General features: G+C 40.1%; 1 long non-coding RNA gene across 1 annotated transcript; it reads right to left on the bottom strand.

Annotated features, from left to right (window-relative positions):
• Positions 1 to 814: 814 nt before the first annotated feature.
• LOC143437515 (uncharacterized) lies at positions 815 to 14,643 on the bottom strand. Its single transcript, XR_013106946.1, has 3 exons — positions 14,252 to 14,643; positions 13,123 to 13,232; positions 815 to 939 (listed from the first exon to the last, which is right to left on the bottom strand). It is a non-coding gene; the product is annotated as an uncharacterized LOC143437515 (long non-coding RNA).
• Between the last annotated feature and the right edge of the window lie 1,403 nt (positions 14,644 to 16,046).

Below are 16,046 nucleotides of genomic sequence, written 5' to 3'. Positions count from 1 at the left end.
CCAAAGACCCAGGTTCAGTTTCCAATACCCACATGGCAGATAATAATTATCTGTACCTCCAGTTTCAAAGGATCCAATTGTCACTACCCACGTCTGACCCGTGAAATAAGGCAACAGCAACCGTGTTCTTCTTCAAGTGGTTTATTCAGCTATCCCTGTACAGCGCGCTTCTTCTCTCTCTTCTCCTTCCCCTGCATCCCCTTATAAGCATTGCCTTAATCCTATCAGCAGCTGCCACAAAGTCACTGATTATTGGCCATTCTCAATGATGTGAGGTGGGGTGATTGGGTAACCACACCTCTCAGCGCATACAACTCCATATATGTAATGTATGTAATGGCGAGAGTGGAGCTGCTTCCCACAGCTCCCCCTTTTTTGTTTTATGCAAGCAGAAGGACATAGAGGTCTGACCCCCTGTATTTGAGTGGAGATTGTCAACCCCATTTTCACCACCTGCCATCTACAGTACGGTTACCATGGGTGACTCAAACCGATGCTGTTTTCCAGGGGACAGGAACAAGGGCAAAACCTGTATGCAGTCAGACATATGTCCGAGGGCGTACAGCGCCCTCTGCGGTGCTATGCCCTACATCCTCCTGCATGTTACAACTCAGAGCTCTTCAAATAGCTTAGCCAGATTTGCGGGGACTGGCCTCCTTCAAGAGCAGTAAATGCTTGAACAATCATGGCATTAGCATTGCGCTGTTGCATACGCATCTTCAGAATGGACCATAGTGCTAGGCAACTGACAAGATCAAGGCAAAAGCTAAGGGCTGCAATTCCCGCCCATTTTTTTAGGTGGTTCATTGCAGATCGGATCCAGGAAGCCAGGCCCTCAGCAACAGACAAGTCAACACGGGTGGAATTCACGTGCACTATGGCTAGCCTCAGCTTCTGCATCAAGCCATCGAAATCTTCTATCCAATTTCCTGTAAAATACTGAGACAAATTTTTAGACAAATGAGCTGCTTGACTTGCATTTTCATATCTTACAGATGTCACACAAAGACCTGTATACTTCCACTGACAGCCCAGCTGAGCTAATTCCATGAGCACATCTACTTGCTCCTGGACTGGATCCACTCTTTGATTCACCAGCATAATGCTGGCTGTCAATTGAGAATTAATCTGCCTCTGTGTATCCAGGGCCATAGCCCCATTGGCCTGCTGCAGTAGCAGCAGTAGCTGACACTACAATAGGTGTCATGGTGGCGGCAGTAATACCAAAATCCCTGCGTGTCCTAAACAGGGTCATAGCTGATGGTGCCTCCAAATGTGTTGGGGCCTGAGCAAAATGTTGAGGCCCGGGCTGCCCTGCGTTTGGCGGCCACTGTATCCCAGCCCAAGCTGCTGCTCCAGTCCGCGGGTCGGGGTTCAGCAAGAGACAGGGTGAGGGCAGACTCGAAGAATGGAGACTAGACAGAGTGTGTTTCCATCCTGTTTATTCTTCAGTCTCTCTTCCTCTAAGTGTCTCAAGTCTTGAGTTCCTAGTCCCTAGTTCCTAGTCCCTAGTGACTCCAAGTTCCAAGTTTCTTCTTCCAAGTTCTCTTCCAAGTGCCTGCTACCTAATGCCTAATTCCTACTCCAAGTTGTACTCTCTGAAGTGTCTCTTTCTCTCTTCTGTGTCTCCCTAATGTCTGATTGTCTCCATCTGCCTCTGCCTTTTATATGTCTCACTTCTAAGCCATGCCTTTTGGTCACACCTATAATCATGCCCTTAGGTCTTGTCTCTAAGTCTGATCTCTAGGTCACAAATCACACACCTTTAATCTCACACACCTTTAATCTCACACACCCTTAATCTCACACACCCAAGGTATCTAAACCAGGATTATGTAGACCAGGCTGGCCTCGAACTCAGAAATCCGCCTGCCTCTGCCTCCCAAATTCTGGGATTAAAGGCGTGTGCCACCACCACTCGGCTTATTTTGAAAAACTTACCATGTGAATATCTATCAACAGAAATTATTGGAAGGGAAACATCAAAGTAGTGCATCCTCTAATCCCAGCCACACAGGTCACTGGTGGGATGATGGTATGCCAGTTCAAGATCAACCTAAGCAACTTACAAAATCCCCCAGGGAAGGAATATTTATCATAGTTTCAACTCTCTTGTGGTCCTGTTAGTATGAAACCCAAACCCCACTTATAGAAATTACATAGCAAGCAAATCACTACAGCTACCTCCTCATTGAGCCTCCTTATCCTCCAAAGGAATTAACAGCAAATTTGACAAGAATCTTTTACAGTACTGCCATTATCTATGTGACATCACAGTCTGTTAATAATGACAAGTAAATTGTAGCTTTATAGGAAATATCTGTTAGGTCACTTACTAATGAACTTTACACAGTTCTTATCAATGAAATCCTTAGAGGGAAATAGTATGGAGCCTTAAGCTGTAGAATACACATTTATAGTCACCAGCATTTCTGAGATAAGTTCCTTACCTAGTGTTCATGTAGAGGAGCAATACTCTATTCCAACCCCTGCTGTTACTGATATTAGCAGCAATCAAAACTTAAATTACTAATCCCTCATTACTTCATCTCAAACTGCTCATTTTTCATCTTTTAAAGCTTTAGGACTATTGTACAGCTGTGAGACCTGATGGCAGTACCTCCTCAGTCATCTGGCTCAGGGCAGAAGGTACCTAATACAGACTACAGAACAAAAAGTCACACATAAGTGAGGGCAGACTACTATGAGACCTTAAACAACAAACAGATAAAGAAGACATGAGGATAGCCTGAATGGCAGCAAAAATATAAACAGTATGAAGAGTTTTAATTTGGGGGGGAACATATTTTTGCGGAATAAATATCTGCCTTTTGCTTTCTAAAAATGAAAGTTAATTAGCAAATTGTTTCTAATTCCAAATTAAATACTATTGGCTCAAGGAATCAGAGGCTTTATGTTTGTCTTTGTGTCCTTACTTGTTCCTAGCATGTGAGTCTCCTATAAAAAGATATTTTTGGGGCTAAAGAGGTGGCTTCAGTGGTGAACATCACTGGCTACTTTTCCAAAAGACCTAGATTCAGTTTTCAGGATCCACATGGTGACTCACAACCATTTGTAATTCCTGTTCCAGCATATCTAACACCTTCTTCTAATCTTCATAGGCACATGGTACACATAAATACATGTAGGCAAAACTCTCATACATATAAAACAAATCTACAAACACTTTTAGTAAGTAAAATATCTTTTAAAATTAAAACTACTTTTGCCCATTTATTTAGATATGAAAGCATATTCCAGCCACTGTTCATCTCAGTAAATCTCTTGTTAGTCAGATATGGTGTTTCATGCCTATAATCTCAAAACTTGAAGAATTGTTATGAATTTCATACCAATCAGGGTTACCAGAATAAGACAGACCCTGGTCTCAAAAAAATGGAGGAATGAGAGGGATGTTGAAAGAAGAAAAAGCAAGTCTCATGGACATTAAACTTGAGAGTAGTAAGCTACCTACCTATTTAAGGAAGTGACACTGTCTTGGTTCCTCATGGGAAGACTTTTATCTGCTCAGTTATTTAATCGATTAAATTATGACTGTTTGCTCAAGATCTTTTAACTTTTGGAATTTGATCTGCTTAGTGGCTGTTGAAATCACATTAATGTGGAAGCTGAAAGGTGACTCCCAGCTTTTGGTTGGTTCCCTCTCTACTCTTGGTCAGTACAGGTTTTCTTTCAACTGGTATGTTGGTTCATTAGTGGAAATGAATGTCATCACAGTACTGTTTCTAAGTGCTTTGCAGCAGTTGTTAATGTCAACTTCCATACTGAAACCCTGCAAGAACACTAATGTACTGGATTTTGTTGTTGCTTTCTGTTGCTTTACCTTGCCTTTCATATCTTGCTGTCATACTTCCTAATGCCTAAGCAGACTACATCATCAGAGTGCAGAGGAGAGTGGAAAATCCAGCCCAGCCGGCAGACCAATACCTCATACCTGACATCTCACTTGGCCACAGACTGCCATGGGGGTTCAGTACAGGTACCTACTGTCTTTCCTGGCCTTCTTAGCCTGGCTAGTAGAATGTTGTCTTGCTCTTGCAATTTGGGCTACTTTCAGATGAATGCTTACAGCAAGGTTGAGTTGCTTCTGTTTAACTGATTATCTCTGTGCTGATTTTCTCTCTATGTAGACCTTGGTAAAACCATTTGGGGGGATAACTGCTACTTTTTTGTCATTGACTTAAAAGCATCTGTGTGATTTCTGCATTGAATTAACCTGTCCTACAATCTTGGTCTATTCATGATCTGCAAAATACCATTAAGGTAGAAGTGTGTCAGTATCTAAATTGTAAAGTCCAGAAATTTAAAAGTGGAGCCTTCTAGTCCTAGAGGTCTGCATGTGTAGCTCAGCTGATGATGATAGATTATTTAGCACCCAATAGCCTGGGAATATTGATTGCAGGGATTTCCAGAGTGGATACCCAAGAAGTTGAACTGTTTCCTTTTTCTCTCTGGAATAAATTTGGTCTTGGAAATTATTTCTGTTTTTATTTAGGCTAGCCTGAATTTTTCTTCTCTTTGTAGTACCAGAAACATCTTTGGTCTCATCAGTTTTCTTATATATAATTTTTAAAGTCATAACCAGAAAAAATGCAGGTGAATATTTTTCTCATACTGGTGACCTACTAGTTGAGCCATATAAACAAACTTCCTTTGGGTAAATAAATCTTAATAGGCCTGGTATTCTAGAATATGCTTTTATAAGAAAGGACTCACTGAAAGTCTTTTTATTCATAGGAAGTTAACACACATTTAGCCCTATAGATTACTTCATAAAAACATGAATGTAGAATGATGAATTGACACAGATTTGCTTTTATCTCTTCCTGAAGCAGTGGTAAAGGAGCGTGATGGCACAGGCAGGTTCGAGGCCAGCCTGGTCTGAACATTGTGTAACAAGCCAGCCAAGACTACATAGAGAGACCTTGTCTCAGAAAAAAAGATAGATAAAAAACAAAAAGATAAATAAAAGATAAAACAATTGTTTAGAGAATTCTTTACTCAGCCAAACTACCAGTCATATGTGAATAGCAGCAAAAAGATAATTTTTGAAACTCAGTATTCTTGGAGACAGCAAGATAGGTCAACAGCTAAAGGGACCACCAAGGCTTTATGACTTGTTCTCAGAAAGAGAGAAATGACTCCTAAACTTTGTCTTCAAACTTTCATGTGTTTGCAGAGTCTTACCCTCATAGAAAGTATACACATAACATATGTTTTTAAGGGAGGAGGTACTTAAAAGTAAAGTAAGGCCACTAAGAAGATGAGTGTGGACTTTTTTTTTTTTTTGGTTTTTCGAGACAGGGTTTCTCTGTGTAGCCCTGGCTGTCTTGGAACTCACTCTGTAGACCAGGCTGACCTTGAACTCAGAAATCCATCTGCCTCTGCCTCCCAAGTGCTGGGATTAAAGGAGTGTGGACTTTTAAAGACTGTTTCCATGACCCTGGTTTGTTGTTTTGTTTTGTTTTAACCAACTTAAAATTTCTACTTCTATTATAAACCTTTTTGTATGAATCCACAGAGGATGTATTTTATTAAGATGTGTGAAAGTAAGAAAGAAGCATATATTGGACTTAGGGATCAAGACATCCAACCCAACAAAGAAAAGAGACTCAATGGTATAATGAAAAGTTAGTGATTCCTTGGGTGTCACCTGATGCCAGTACAGAAACCTAGAGTCATGAGTTTGGGGAGCTATGTCACCAGAATGATGAAAATCTAGGATACTGTGATATGTCATAATATTTAAGTAAGTGACAGACCTAGCTCAGTGTATTCTGTTTGTCTAGCATGTATATAATTTTGGGTTCAGTCACAAGTACTGCAATAAATCATGAATGAATGAGCAAATTAGACTTTGGACATAATTAGTCATTTGATATAGTAATTTAGTATATGAAATTATTTTGTTTTTAACTTGTTTACAATTATGTTTTTACAAATTGTGTGTCTATATGTATGTATGTATGTATGTATGTCTATATCACATAATAGTGTGCTCAGAGAGGACAGAAAAGAGCTCAAGATCCCCTCGAGTTAAATGCAGCTTTGAGCTACTAGACATGGGTGGGCGCTCTGGATTGACATTAGGTTCTTAGGAGGAGCAGTAAGTGTTCTTAACTGCTGCACTCTCTCCAGATAAACTTTGGGTTTTTGAGACAGAAGTGAATATAGTCCTGGCTGGCCTTGTACTTATTATGAAACCAAGACTATCTTTGACCTCCTAATCTTCCCACATCCACATCTTGCATAGTGCAATTACAGACATATGCTACCACACTTGGCCAAGCATATGCTTTCTAGTACAACAGATGTCCATGTGTTTTCTTTGTTCTGTTGGGTTTCTTGGTTTTTGTTTAGCAGACAGGATCTCACTATGTAGTTCTGGCTGTCCTGATCTCACTGTGTAGACCAGATTGTCCTGGAACACACAGAGATCTGTTTGTCCACCACATCTGCCTCCTGAGTGTTAAAATTAAAGGCATTCACTACTATGCCTGCCTTGTTTTTTCTCTTTTTCCCCCAATGCAAGATCTCTCTGTGAGTTCCACACTAGCCTTCAGGTTGCAGTCATCTGACCTCAGCCTTGAGCACTGGGATTGCTGAGGTGCACTACTGATGTCTGCATTATTTCACTCTGCAGAGTGTTTGGTGAAGTCATGTTGTATTTAACCTGTATACTCTGTAACATCATCTCTCTTTGAAACCAAATTGCCAAGGTGAGAACATTTGTCTTATTTAAGTTTGAACATTCTGTTTCCAACCAACTTAATGAGCAGAACACCCTGGTTTCCATCTTTCTAATATTTCCACAGATCTTCTTCTTGTACAGGCCTAACTTCCAGAAGACAAAACACAAAAGTGTTCTTCCAAAAGATTACTTTGAAGTTGTTCAAATTAAACTATATTGGCAAGTTTTAGACATCTTAGACATCTCTATAACCAAATAAGAGCAAGGTGACTTAAGAATTAACAGCCGAGGGTGGGGGAGAGTTGGCTCAGTGGTTAAGAGCAGTGGCTCAAACAACCCAGGTTCAATTATCAGCACCCACATGGCAACTCAGAAATGTCTCTATCTCCAGTTTCAGGGCATCTCAAACTTCATATACACATACAAGCATGTAGAACACCAATATACATAAAATCATCTTTTTAAAAGAACAGGTGAAGCATTAATCACTTTAGTACATAATATCTTTCCTCAGTGACTTTTTTAGATGTATTTATTTTATTTTTATGTGAGTACACTCTAACTGTCTTCAGACACACCAGAAGAGGATATCAGATGCCATAACAGATGGTAGTGAGTCACCATGTGGTTGCTGGGGATTGAATTCAGAACCTCTGAAAGAGCAGTCAGTGCTCGTAAGCAATGGGACATCTCTCCAACCAGTGACATCTGAAAATTAGGAATTATTATTCAAATTTGTTGTGGGGAACAGAACTCAAGATGGCACCTGGCTGAGTGCCAAACGCCTTTGTCATGTTGGCTCACCATTTCAGGAAGCCTGGGTGGCATGTAGGCTAGGTTCTACTGCGCATGCATTTTTCTTGTTCATCGTTACCTAAGATCGGGCCATGTGACATATGTGCTCAGCACCAATCGAGAATGACTTTGTGACAGGTTCTGATTGGGGAGGACACAGAGATTTAAGGGCTGGGAGCTAGAGCTCGGGGGGGGGGGGGGCTTTTACGGTACTTCAAGGTTCCTGAATAAACCGTGTTGGGAAGGAGATCCCATGTCTGTTGTCTTCTGTCTGCTAGTCGGTTCAGGAGGCGACAAGTGGTGGCCTGTATGGTGAGACTTCAGAACCCATCACAGTCAGGGCAGCTGGCTGGTAAGTTCTCAGGTAATTGGGACAAATTACTATAAAGTTCCCAGTTTGGGGACAAATTAAGCAGAAAAGGTTCTCAGAAGAGACAATAAAGTTCACGAGGATCAGGACAAGTTGCACTAAGCACCATGGGGAATTTCACTTCCTCAATTTCACTCAGTCAGGCACTCCAAGGATTGTTAAAAGCAAAGGGTAGTGAGGCTTTAGAGCAGCTATCCCAAAAATCAGAAGTGGGGTATGATTTGGAGAGTGAGGAAAGTTCAGAGGATGAATTAGAAAGCCTGGCCGAGAGCTTGAGTAAATCAAAACTAAAAGTCCAGCCTAGTGCTCTGGAACTACCTCGGCCGCCTCCATATGCCCCGTTGTCATCTAGACAAAGTTTCAATCCAGAGGCATGGAGAGAATTGAGAGCCAAAAGTAATTCAGGAGTATACTGTTTTCCAGTATTTCAAGATGCCCAAGGGAATTGTTACCATGAGCCCCTAGACTGGAAGATTATTTAAAGGCTGGCCGAAGGGGTGCAGGCATATGGAACCAGTGCAGCCTATGTTGTGGCTCAGCTGGAATCTCTGCATAGATATGCCATGACCCCCAGTGATTGGCAGAATCTTGTGCGGGCCTGTTTAACACCTGGCCAATATTTAGATTGGAAAGCCTATTTCATAGAATATTCAACTGAATATGTGGCTCAAAATCAGGCAGCCAGACAACAACAATGGGAACAGGATATGCTTTTAGAACAGGGTAGATGGGCCAACCGTCAAACTATATATTCTTTACAAGTCTATGAACAAACAGATCAATAAAATGGGAACACGGGCATGGAAGTCGCTTCCAAATAGGGGAGAGGTTTCAGACAATCTCACTAAGATCACTCAGGGGTTAACAGAACCTTTTGCAGACTTTGTGGCTAGAATGGTGAAAGCAGGAGGAAAGATTTTTGGAGATCACTATACAGCTATGCCACTTTTAAAACAATTGATTTTTGAACAGTGTACAAAAGAATATAGACAAGCCATAAATTTATATAAGAACAAAGGCCTTGAAGTGTGGATGAAAATTTGTAGGGAAATAGGAGGACCTTTATCTAATGCAGGACTAGCCACTTCGGTGATACAAATGACTCGTGGTACAGGTGCAGTAAATAATAATGCATGTTTTAAGTGTGGGCAACCAGGACACCTGAAGTGTCAATGCCTACAGCTGCAGGGTAATCAGGATCAAAGAAGCCAAACTCCAGGTTTATGCCCTGTTGGGAGCCGCGTGAGCATGACAACATTTGCCATTACAAGATGGCGCAGGCATCCTGTCCTCCCACTAGCAAACAACTGACTGCACAGGTGCAAAAGGCAAAAAGTGCGCCAACATCACTGCCCATCCTGGGGCGTATTATAGGTAATGAATGAACAGCCAATCAGAAGTGAACACGTCACTCTAGGGTGTATATAAGCAGTGCCTTTTCCGGGCTTTCCGTCTTTCCGCTTCTGCTTATACAAGAATAAAACCTCGTTGTAGTAACCACCCAAACACCGCCTCACGTGTGTCTTCCGTGGGCCAAGGGGACACGGAGGGGCTCGGAACAATGCCTGAAGTGTAAAAAGGGAAATCATTGGGCTAATGAGTGCAGATCAGTGAGGAACAAAAATGGAAAGCCTTTAAATTCTAGACGAAGAGAAGTGCGTCCAAAAAAACAGGATGCAGGGCCCCCACCCTCAGGGCCCTCAAATATATGGGGCAGTAGCAGAGTGGCCCAGTCTGAGACCACCAATGCAGTGGGACCACCTCGGAGGGCTACAAGGGGGAGTGCAGGACTCAACCTCTGTTCCACCACCAGACTCATATTAACACCTTAAATGGGTCCACAGCTAATAGAGACTGGTTTTAAAGAACCTTTACTTGTTGATACAGTGGGGCTGCTATTAGGGAGAAGCTCGGTTACTATGCAAGGACTTATGGTTCATCCTGGGGTTATTGACTCTGATTATACTGGGATAGTTAAAGTTATGGTGTCCTCTCCCCAAGGTATCTCTACAATTTCCCCAGGAGATTGATTAGCTCAGCTTTTGTGCCTTCCCAGTTGTCATGGTCAGTTTTCTACAAAAGATACTCAGTGAGGAGATAGAGGTTTTGAGTCTACAGGGACCTCAGTTGTATTTTGCTCCTTGGACCTTGATATTAGACCGTTATTGTCTTTAGTAGTAGAAGGAAAAATATTTCTGGGCTATTGGATATGGGTGCTGATCACAGCATTATCAACATGAAAGATTGGCCAAAAGGCCAAAATTGTATAGACAAAAATCAGTACAATTACTTAGAGGATTAGGATATGCCCAGGAACCAGAAATTAGCTCTTGTCTTCTAAAGTGGAGGGATAGTGAAGGTCATGAAGGGACCTTTCAGCCTTATGTTCTGGAGGTTCCTATCTCCCTTTGGGGCAGAGACCTTATGAAGGAAATGGGCTATATTCTCACAAATGAAAAAGATTACAGTCCACAAACACATAAGATGATGTCTGATATGGGGTATACCCCTGGGAAAGGACTTGAGAAAAAAATTGCAGGACAAGATTCTACCTGTGTCTGCTGTTCCAAAGAATGATAAAGCGAGAATGGGCTTTTTTATAGGGGCCACTGTGGAAACAATTCCCATATCATGGAAGTCTGAGGAACTGGTGTGGGTTTCCCAGTGGCCTCTTCCCTCAGAAAAATTACAAACAGTGCATTCTTTAGTCCAGGAGCAATTAGAATTGGGACATTTACAACTGTCTACATCCCCCTGGAATACTCCAATTTTTGTTATTAAGAAAAAATCAGGAAAATGGAGATTGCTTCATGATCTAAGAGAAATTAATAAACAAATGGTGATCATGGGTCCAGTACAAAGAGGCCTTCTGTTACCTTCTACTTTACCCAAGAATTGGCCTGTAATTGTGTTAGATATAAAAGATTGTTTCTTTTCTATTCTCCTACATGAGAAGGATACTGTGATATTCATGTTTCCATTGATACTACATCAGGCATTATTTATGCCTCTGTCTATACTGGAGAAAAGACGCACCATGTCATAGCTCACTGCTTTGAAGCTTGGGCTGCATGGAGCCAGCCGTGATGCTTAAAAACAGATAATGGTCCCACATATACTTCTAATTCTTTTTCCAGTTCTTGTCAAATGATGTGGATCCATATAACACATGGATTACCCTACAATCCTCAAGGACAAGACATCATAGAACGAGCCCATCATACTTTAAAAGAATGTCTAGATAAACAAAAAGGGAGGATAGCCCATGGGTGCTCCCCCCCCCCCGAGAGAGACTGACCATTGCTTTATTTACTTTTAATTTTTTGAATTTGGATAAGCAAGGGCACGCAGCAGCTGATCACCATGTTGCATAAAAGGTACCTTATAAAGGTCACGTAATGTGGAAGGACATTATAACTAGAAAATGGTATGGATGAGACCCAATATTGGTGTGGGTGAGAGGCTCTGTGTGTATTTCCTCAGGATGATCAACAACTGATTTGGGTCCCTGAGTGTCTGACCAGAAGAGTACAAGAACCTTTAGATAAAGAAGATGATGGGAGTGGTGTGTCTGCTGATTGTTCTTCATGATGATGCTCCTAATTGAAGGACAGGATTTTTGTTGAGGAATTTTATCAGTATCCCAAAATCTTTGGTATTCTGGGTTGTGGTGACCATGGTCAAGTTTGAGAATGTTAGCTATGCAGCATAATTGTCAAAAAAAAATCTTTCTCAGTATCTTACAGGAAATTGGTCCAGGGCGATGGATGATCTTCTTCGAAAGTTGTGACAGTCTATTGTTACCATCAATTCTACTCGAGTGGATATGTCCTTTGCATGTGGCATGGCTGATTGGATTCTATGGACAGTTTTTCATCTGAGGGAATGGGCAGACTTGGGAGCCTTGGCTCTGTGTCTTCTACTTATCAGTTGCCTAGCATTCTGGTGTCTGTGTCACATGAGAGTTAGACATGCCCATGATCAAGCCCTGATGGTACAGGCATTTGCAGCAGTGGAGCTGGGACAGTCGCCACAAGTATGGCTAAATATGATTAGAAAAGATTGATATGGATATATGGTTTGATGAGAAGGACCATTGCCCAACAGTTTTGAGGAGGGCTCTGTGTACCAGTAATCACAGGGTGTCAGGTGACACTACAAGGGATGTCTTTGAATTATATCAAGGTAAATTCCCTGAGAGATATGCCTGATTGCATGGAGGTTGATGCCAAAATCCTTCCCCCATGAAAAGGCATCAGGACGGGTATGATTAGTAGACCTACTGCACAACGACAGGTCAGAAAATCATTACAATATCCCATATTTGTCATCTTGATGGGGATCAGGCCTCTAACCCCCCCCACCCCCCGTTAGAAATTGGTAACGAGTACCCTATCCTCTTTCTTGTCTGAGGTCGATGAGATTTCTCATCAAATCAATATAAAAAGGGGGAGATGTGGGGAACAGAACTCAAGATGGTGCCTGGCTGAGTGCCAAATGCCTTTGGCATGTTGGCTCACCATTTCAGGAAGCCTGGGTGGCACATAGGCTAGGTTTTAGTGCACACACATTTTGCTTGTTCATCGTTACATAAGATGAGAGTCTTCCTTCTAATATCTGCAGGATGTTAGTGATTGGTTTTGGAGAAAGAAGTCATTTTCCAGAAGGTTAGCTACTAGTATATATCCATATTCCTGCAAATGACTCATGCACTGTGCTCAGGTAAGCAATCCCAATGAAACTCATTGGGTCACACATGAAGAAAATCGGCATGAAGGTAGAAAGGAGATATATTTGGGAAGAGAAAATGGTTAGGAAGATTAGGAACAAGACAAGAGAGGTTAGGCTGTCATTATTGAGACCAAAATACCTGCATACATGTATATCACAAAAATTATTTATTATATATAACTAATAAATTCCATAAAAGTTAAAATAAAAATAAAGTTTAAAATCTCTGCCCATATACAAACATATTAAAAGCAATATAGAGCAAACTAGTAGCCAACATTAAACTAAAGTCAGAGAAAATTGAGGGATTGAGCCCCAGAATCAGATGAACAGAGCATGGAAATAGATGTGTGTAGTCCTAGAACTCAGGAAGTAAGTCCAGGAGACAAAGACCTTCAATGTCATCACTAGCTATACAGAGATTTCAAGGGCAGCCTATGCTATATAGTTCACTTTGTCTTTAGAAACATCTGTCTGAACCTCACTCAGCTCCAATATTTTACAGGACACTCACCATTTCCTTTAAGGAACCATTCAAAATAAGTTTCCAGTGACTCTGGATTCTTCACAAGGTTTGTCTTACCCCAAAAATGATAACCAGACACAAGAACATCTCTGGGATCTCTGAAGACATAGATAATACTAAGAATAAATATACAAATGAAGGTCAATACAATCATTCTTCAATTTTTAGTTAGCACAATTTACAAGTAATGCCAACCAAATATCAGTGAAGTTTCTAAAAACATGCATATTTTTATTTGGACAAAATATATCCATAAGTGCAAGAAATCTGTACTCAGAATTTTCTTTTATAATTTTATTTGATATACCAAAATGAACTAGCAAAATGACTAAGGTGATAAATGCTGTAAAAAAGACTGAATCAACAGTTGTAAAGAACTTTATCTTATAGTGTGATAGAATCATCACTGTAAAAGGCAATTTGAAAGACAGAAAGAAGGAGTATATGATTGGACTTAGAGCAAGTAAGAGGAAAAGGAAATGATGTATGTCAGTAGAATTTCAAGAAAAAAAAGAAATGAAAATCAACAATCACCTTTAATAAATGGTAATTTGTATTGTGTGGTAATGCTCTTTGTGACATTATTTTAGAACTCGTCTTTAGGCCACAATTTTCCAGCCTAGATCTTATACAGTTCAGATAAAATACATCCATGTAGGTGAATGGCCACAACCTTATTGTGATGTTTTCAAGTAAGATTGTTTTCTCATGTGCTTTAAATGTCAGAAACCTTATACTTATCCAATATTTTCTATTTCTGTCACTCAGCAAACACTTCTCTCCCAAACATTCATAATAACTATGTGATTTTTTTAAAATTTTCAGATTTTTTTACACTACCTGACACTGTCCTCTCCTCCAGTATTCTCATATCCGTGCCTTTATCTCTTGATATTTCTATTTATTCTCTGAATTTTCCATCTTTCACTCTCTACTCTCCCCAAAGACAAACCAATGACAGAGTCTGCTTTAAGATCTGTCATTGATCTGGTGCCTTAGTTTATCACCTCTGACTACACATGTCAGGTTAGTGAGCTTCCTCTGAATTGAAATGGTCTGACTCAGGATCAAAGCCTTCTTCATAGAGTTCAGCATCATTGTCTCTGAGGAGCCTTACCTGATTTAGGATAAGAGAGTTTGACTGTGTCTTCTCTCAAAACAAAACTATAACGAATCTTGCCAATGGTTTCTGCATTATACCTCATGGAAGGAAAAGGCATTCCTTCAAACCAAAAGTAGTCTGATGACATTGTAATGAACTCTTTGTGGGTTATACTCCAGGCTTGGCCACCTCTGGAGTTTATATCAAATGATGAGAGGTGAAATTTATAATGCAGGCAAAAGAAATTATTAACATCCCACAGTTCGTTGTGAAACTACCTACTGATAGGAAGAATAAAACATCATAACCTAGAGTCAAAGGTTGTATTAAGCAATTATGAACTCATTGGAAGATCCTGGTACAACATTTGTGAGACTGAGTTTATGACACAAACCAGAAACTCAATTGTAAGTAGTATGACATACAAATGGGATTTAATTTTAAATTATTTTAAACATAATTTAATGTTCAGAATGGTTTCAAATGTGCAGTAAAATTACAGGTATTGGATCCAAAATGTTGACATATGCAATTATTTTCCATGAAATTATTATTATTATTATTATTATTATTATTATTATTATTATTATTATTTAACTTGTTTACAACCCAGCCATTGTTCTCCCTCCTGGGCCCCAGTCTCACAGTTTATCCTACCATTCCATCTCCCCCTTTCTCCAAGAGAATGCTCTGCCTTCCCCCTCCCTGGGGCCTCAAGTCTCTAACAGGACTAGGCACATCTTCTCCCACTGAAACCAAACCAGGAAGAGCTTTGCTATATATGTGCCAGGGATCTTGGACTACCTCTTGTATGGTGCCTGGTTGTTGGCTCAGTGTTTGGCAGATCCCAGTGGTCCAGGTTAATTGAGACTGCTGGTCTTCATGTGGATGTACTCTCTTCTTCTGCTTCTTCCATCCATCTCCTAATGGAACCATAGGGGTCCCCTATAGTTGGGTGTAAGTATCTCTGTCTGTCTCTGTCAGCTGTTTGTTGAGCCTCTCAGAGAAGAGCCATGCTAGGCTCCTGTCCTGTCTTGGCAAAGCTTGGTAGGAAACTACCCTGTGTCTGTTTGTCCTTTCTGGATAGATTTGTCTGTAGTTGAAACTTAGGTATTTTTCCCCTGTGGCTAGTTTCTCACAATTGAACCAATTCTATATCGAGGTTATTGATGATGATCATCATCATCATCTTCGTAGTCAAATGGGAGTACTGTCAGACACATAACCATATCATAGTCAAAAGATCTTTTAATAATAATAGAATTTTAAATGCCATATTCTGTGGATCTCTGTTTTTACATACCAACTATCTATAGTATATCTAAATTGCCAAACATTGTTTATTCTTCGCTATTTACTACTTGAATAACCTTGGATTATTTTATTGCATTTTATTAAGCATTTTATTGTAATTAACAAAACTATTATCTAACATAACTATGTGTCTGAGTATTGATTTGTGTTTCTTAATGATCCCTAATAGTTCACAACTTGGCACTTTTTATCATCCCTCACAGTTTGTAATAGTTTTCATAAGGACCAGAACTTTATATTACATCTTTAAGAATATGTACAATATCTCAAATAAACATTAAAACATAAAAATATTATGTGTATTTTAAAAATCTTATTTCAGTTTCACGATTACGGGTATAAAATGTTTAATTTTCCTTTAATATTAGATCCTAACACAATTTTTCTAATTTTCTATAATATCTATATATCCTCTTGTTTCAATTTTTATTATTTTATTTATTTACATTCCCATTGTTGACTCTCCACTTGGACCCCTCCAAAGTTCTTCATCTCA

The sequence above is a fragment of the Arvicanthis niloticus genome, chromosome 24 (genome assembly GCF_011762505.2).
Source record: "Arvicanthis niloticus isolate mArvNil1 chromosome 24, mArvNil1.pat.X, whole genome shotgun sequence".
NCBI lineage: Eukaryota > Metazoa > Chordata > Mammalia > Rodentia > Muridae > Arvicanthis > Arvicanthis niloticus.
Note: the sequence above shows the minus strand (reverse complement) of the source record. Positions and strands in the feature narration are given on the sequence as shown.